This window comes from Microtus ochrogaster, linkage group LG8, assembly GCF_000317375.1.
Source record: "Microtus ochrogaster isolate Prairie Vole_2 linkage group LG8, MicOch1.0, whole genome shotgun sequence".
NCBI lineage: Eukaryota > Metazoa > Chordata > Mammalia > Rodentia > Cricetidae > Microtus > Microtus ochrogaster.
In genome coordinates, this window is record NC_022033.1 from 452333 (window position 1) to 458795 (window position 6463).

Sequence of the window (6463 nt, forward strand, 5' to 3'; positions counted from 1 at the left end):
TCGAACTCACAGAGATCCGCCTGCCTCTGCCTCCCGAGTGCTGGGATTAAAGGCGTGCGCCACCATCGCCCGGCAAAAGAAAGTGTCTTAATGAAAGAGTTGCCCACATGGTGGAGTCTCAGAGGATGTAGCCGGCTCCTGGAGCCAGTGAGGACATTTATCAAGCAGACAAGGAGAGATAGATGGTTCGAGCAGGCGGAGGGAAGAAGCAGCTGAAGAATTTGGAGCCAAATATGATCAGTGGCAGAAGCCAGCAGAAACAAGTGATCTGTACACATCTTAATAGTCAAATCAGCAACTTGAATCATTTTTAAATGTTAAGGCATGGGTACTATGCGGTGAAGCAAAACTACTGTTGAGTTGATAAGTCGGAGATCCTGAACGAAGTGGTAGGTTCCATTGGTTTTTAACTGCAATTATGAGGGCATTATAGGGAGAAGTGGGGAGCAGAAGATTCATTTTTAGAGGTCAGAAATGGGAAGCATAAGTCCCCTGAGGCTTTGGGGAGAGAGTGGGTACTGAGTCTGAGTTATATATTTGGTGGTGTTTTGTAGTTGAATGATAAGGGGGGTGGTGTTAGGCTATAGAGGGATTTTAGGGTTCCCATACCCAGGGCATTCCTGAGAGAGCAATAAAGGAAAAGGTGTGTCAGATTGTGTGGTTTGGAGGAGGAAGAGGAGAATGGCTGGTGAAGCTAGGGTCAAATAGATGTGGGGAGCAAAAGAAATAGTGACCCCCACTTTGGTTAGGAGGTTCCTTCCTAGCAAGGGGATGGTACCACTAGGAAGAAATGGGTAAGGCGAATAACCCTAAAGATACAGTTAAGTTGTGGAGTTTGATGAGCCTGGTAAGGCTTCCCCTTATTCCAACAGCAGAGGAATGAGAAGGGAAACTTAGTCAGGACCGAAGAAGTTGGCCCAGTATCCAGAAGGAAGGAGATGGATTGCCCTGATACTGTGATAACTACCTGAGGCTCCCTGTCTGAGATGGCGGAGGTCAGATGAAGGGCGATCCAATCTTGATGTCCTCATACCTTGAGGGACATGGGGACAATCAGCAAACACCCCAGTGCCTTCTTGACGGCACTTTGGACATGGTCTGGGTAATTTACAAGGGTTTAAGTTTGGCCCTAATATCAGGGAAACTCTGGGGAAAGAAGTGGGTCATAAGGAGAACCCCAGTTCCCATCTGGGATCTCAGGTCCAGGTTGGTGTATTGTAAGAGGGCCTTTGTAAGGCAGTCTAGGAGTTGAGGTGGGTTTTCATGACTTTCCTGGGTGATCCCTTGGACTTTTTCATAATTTACTGCCTTAAGGCCAGTCTTATGGAGACCAGCCAGGAGCAAGTTAAAAACCTATTCCTAGCTAGAATGCCCCCTGGGGTATTGTAATCCCATTCTGGGTCCTGGTCAGGGACTGCCCTAGCCTCAATGGGTAGGTGTCATCAGTTTGGTGCAGTTTATCTGCGTGGCCCTACCATGGTCTCAGATGCACCTGTGCTTGCTCCTCTGGGAGAGATCGTTGGTGAGAATCATATAAACATCATGAAAGGTGAGGGTATAAGATTGGGTAATTATTGGATACCTAATTGGTTTTAATAAAGCAAGGCCTTATATGTGATAGTTGAGTATTCTGCTTTACTGCCGCATACTCAGCCCTGACTGGGTGGGCAGCCTGCCACTGAGAAGGGAGAAAGGAAAACCAGAGAGGCTAGAGGGAAAGAGGAAGGACTACTATCTGAAGCTGATAAGAGGGAGGTTCACAAGTGTGGTAGAAAATAGTGGAGAAATCTTCCTAGCTGAGAGTTGTTTCCTCCTTGGTTGGTTTATCCCAAAATAACATCACACCACATAGTTCCTTTAAGATTACTTAAGTAGCCTTTAATCCTAGCACTTGGGAGGCAGAGGCAGGCGGATCTCTGTGAGTTCGAGACCAGCCTGGTCTAGAAGAGCTAGTTCCAGGACAGGCTCCAAAACCACAGAGAAACCCTGTCTCGAAAAACCAAAAAAAAAAAAGATTACTTAAGTAGTTGGGCGGTGGTGGTGCATGCCTTTAATCCCCTCACTCGGGAGGCAGAGGCAGGTGGATCTCTGTGAGTTCGAGGCCAGCCTGGTCTACAAGAGCTAGTTCCAGGACAGGAACCAAAAAGCTACGGAGAAACCTTGTCTCTAAAAATCAAAAAAAAAAAAAGATTACTTAAGTATAAGTATAGACTTTTAACTGTCAACACCAGTGTTACAGATTTTTCAGATTTGTAACCTTACCCAATATACTTATATTTGGTGTTGTGACTCAGATAAGCTCCCCTGGTGCCTATGCTCCCTCTCATGGTCTGAGCCACCCTGGGATACCCACAGACTCGTCTTCCGACTCACTGATGGCTCAGCACCCCATCTACCAGTGGAATCCGGTAACCTTCCCCTTTGGTTGGTGTAAACGTTTTCCTGAGTCCAAAGAAGTGGCTGTTGAGTGTCTGACACCCCTCTGGTATTCTTGGAGGCAGAGGTACCCCGAATCATGGTCTTTAAGGCTGTTTCCTATCTCTTCACTTGACTCCATCCCACCACTCTCTGAACTGCAATTCTGCAGTTTCTTTAGACCCAACTAGGCTATTGTGTCTCTTCCTGCCCTCTTCTCCCATCTTCTCTCTGGAGCTGCCTGGAATCCCACAGTTCCTCTATGCCCTTGTGGCTTTTTCAACCTCGTTCCTAACCCTTTCCCATGGGTAAGGTCTCTCTTTCCCCTTAGAGCTCAGTTTTTGTCTTCACCTTCTAGCCTCTACAGAAGCCCTGGTACCCGGTGCCAAGTCTCTCCTCTGGCTTAGCCAGGCTAAGCAAGCCCCGTTGAGTGTGTTGACAACCTACGGATGGCTTGGTCCTCGTTTGGTCCTCCCTGAGTCCTGGGGACACCCATGACTACAGGATGCAGTAGTCATCCCTCTCCTCTCTCATCCATGGGAATGGTGTCTCCCACACTCATTTCCCCTTGGGATGCTCTTAGGAAACCTCCAGCCTCTACACCTTGCACCTGACATGAAGGGCCCTAAACTTACTCACTTTTGCAATCAAATTTGGCCTCAGTATCCCTTATAACCAATCTGAATGGCTGCCTGACAGCATCCTAGGTCCTAATTTTATTTGGGACCTTTACAAATACTGTGAGCAATCAGGGAAATGGAGATTCCCCTTTCCCTACATTCAGGCTTTCTCTTTTTTTCACTCCAAGCCCACTTTGATTTTTGGCTGATCTCTCCCACTCTCCCACTGTGTGAATGGCCAGTCTTTTCAGTTACCATTGATGGATCTGTAAACCTGTTGTAAAGTGGGAGCTGGAAGCCAGGCCCAATGAGGGAGAAAGCAGAGGAGTAGGCAGCTACAGTACGCATGTACCTGGCACACACTCCTCCCTGGCTAGTGCATCCCTCGGCTCCTTTCTGCAGTGTTCTCTGTTGTGTCTAGGGCTCAAAAATTTTCTGTCTGTAAGTCTTTGTTCTTAGCTTGCTGGATTCAGTTTTACAGGGATTCAGATGTGTTTTAGATATGAATGGCATTATAATGTTTTATGCTGTTCAACTTAAAATAAAAGCCGGCTCTGGAGTTGGGGTATGGCTCCTCCTCTAGACCTAAGCATGCTTGTTTAAAAGGTTTTCTCCAAAATTTCTGTCCCATATCAGGGAAGCCACCCACTATGTGACAGAGAAAGGAGAACAAGACAAAATAAAGGAAGAGATTATTCGCAATGGGGACTAATGATTGTTGCTCATTTCGTATGCTTTTGGTTTTGTTCCAGCTCTCCAAAATATTTGCTAAGGTACAAATCTTACCTCAAGAGGGACCATATCTCAAAAACAAGCAAAGAACCAAACAACAAAAACCTGAAGTATCGCCAGGTGGTGGTGGTTGTAGAAAGGAGCTGCGTGCTGCATTCCTGCCACCCAGCTCCCGGCCGCCTGGCTAGCTTATGCCCCAAAATAACGACACACAAACTGTATTCATATAAACACTGCTTGGCCCATTTCTATTAATGTGTGTAGCACCACGAGGTGTGCTTACCAGGAAGATTCTAGCCTACGTCCATCCTGGGTCGGAGCTTCATCACGTCTGCCCTGGAGAGGGGAACCATGGCGTCTGAGCTCACTTCCTCTTCCTCCAAGCATTCTGTTCTGTTTACTCCACCCACCTATGTTCTAACCTATTAGGCCAAGCAGTTTCTTTATTAATTAACTAATGACCTTCCTCCATCAGTGGTGGTGACAGCACACCTTTAATCCTAGCACTCGGGAGGCAGAGACAGGTAGATCTTTGTGAGTTCGAGGCCAGCCTGGTGACAGGCAGTTATAAAACCTGAAGTATCTTGAGTGAATGAACTGTGGATAAAGCAAATACCAGAATTTGAAGGGAAAGAAAAGCCACTTAAGTTTTTGATACTTCTGTATCATTTGTGCAGTATGGTAGCATTCACCCCAAACAATTTCTTGTCTCCCCAGCCCTTGGACCCTTTCTTATACTAACTTGGCATCTTTGTCCCCTGTGATGATAAGGTGCTCCCCGTGCTCCTAAATAACAGCACAGGTTCTTCTAGGTGAAAGGGCAGTTGTCCATCCCTGGGGTGTGTCTCATGAGCACATCCCCAGGACAGGTGCTCTGTCCTTTCCAGAGAGATGTAGGAAGACTACCCACTTGTCTGTTCACTGCATGACACCATTCCCCAGTGCCCAGTGAAAGAAGCTTCCAGTTCCAAAACATAGCTGCCAAAAAGCTACTGGAAACAGATGACCAGCTGCTATAATTCTTCTTTGATGAAGTTGGCATGTCGCCCACAAATGTCCTTTTGATATTGAAAGATTTTTGAATTTGAAACCTAGATCACTCCTGTCAAACCTCTTCGGCTTTGGAAGACTGCCTGTCGTGTGCATAACCATGACAGACTGAACCCCATAAATACCATCACTTTACCCCTTTAGTTATACCTGACTCTTATCCTATGGTGGTTTGAATAAGTATGGCTCCTATGGACCTTGACCTATAGGGAGTGGGACTGTTAGGGGGTGTGGTCTTGTTGGAGTAGGCGTGGCTTTATTGTTTGGAAGTGTGTCACTGTGGGGACAGGCTTGTAGTCTCAAATGCTCAAGCTGTGCCCAGTGTGGTATAAGTTCATTTCCTGTTTCCTGTGTATCAAGGTCTTAGCTACCTTTCTAGCACCATGTCTGCCTGCATGCTACCTTGCTTCTGCCATAGCAATAATGGACTAAGCCTCTGAAACTATAAGCCAGCCCCAATTAAATGTTTTCCTTTATGAGAGTTTCTGTGGTCTGCTGCTGCTGGAGCTTTGCCAATCTGGGTGTCCTTCACTGTCACCTCGGGCCATGGAGACAACCAAACCTGGTCTGTTGCTGATGATCATGTTGGGGTCTGTGGTCCTACCACAGCCATGATCTGTGTTGATGTCCGTGACCCATGTTGCCACCAAAGGCCATATGAAACATGGGGTCTAGGTTGAAACCTGAGGCCTTGTTAGTGTCCAGGGGCCATGCTGCTACCAAAACCATCCTGATCTTAGTAGCCAGGACTGCCACCTGGAGCTCGGATGTTGACCAGGCTGAACTGCTGCCTAGGGCCATGTCTAAGTCTGTGGCCCAGCCGCAGCTGGGGTCTGTATTGAAGTCTGTGGTCCAGGTTGCCACTGCAGCCTTGATGGAATCTGGGGGCCATGCGGAAGCAGGGACCATACAGATCTGGGTGTCCTGTGCTGTCACCCAGGGCCATGGTGTCATCTGGGCCAGGATACTCCTGAGGGCCATGTCTGAGTCCATGACCCTATAGTGGCCAGGGTTTGGATTGAGGTTATGTGGCTCCTTGTTGCCACTGAGGGCCATGAATGTGCCCAGGATCAGGTTAACCACCTGAGTCCAGATTGGTGTCCGAGGGCTATGATGCATGCATATTTGAGTAACCTATGCTGCTCCCCAATTCCATTGTAATGTCCGGGTCAGAGCTGCAGCCGAGAGCCATGTCTGGGGCTGTGGCCCTACTACAGCCAGGATCTGTGCTGATGAAGTCTGAGGCTCCTGTTACCACCGAAGGCCATGTAGACACTTGAGGTCTGGGATCATGTTGGTGTCTAACGGCCACACTGTCATCAGAGCAATGCAGGGGACATTCAGACCCAGCTGCTGCCAAGGACCATGTCTGGGTCCATGGTCCTGCCATGGCTGGGGTCTGTGCTTGGGTTCAAGCACTGAGACAGGGAAGGGGGTGTCAGCAGGACAAAGTGAATTGTCTGACCACCAGATGAGTTTCACACAAGTGGCCAGACCCAAATAGTTCCAGCCATCTTTATACATCAGAAACAAGCATGTTTTTCCATACTAACAAATAGTTTTTCCATCCTCCAATGTTAACCTCTGGCAAAAACAAGTATGTCAAATATGTTTTCTCCCAACTTTTACATCAAAACATTTTTTTT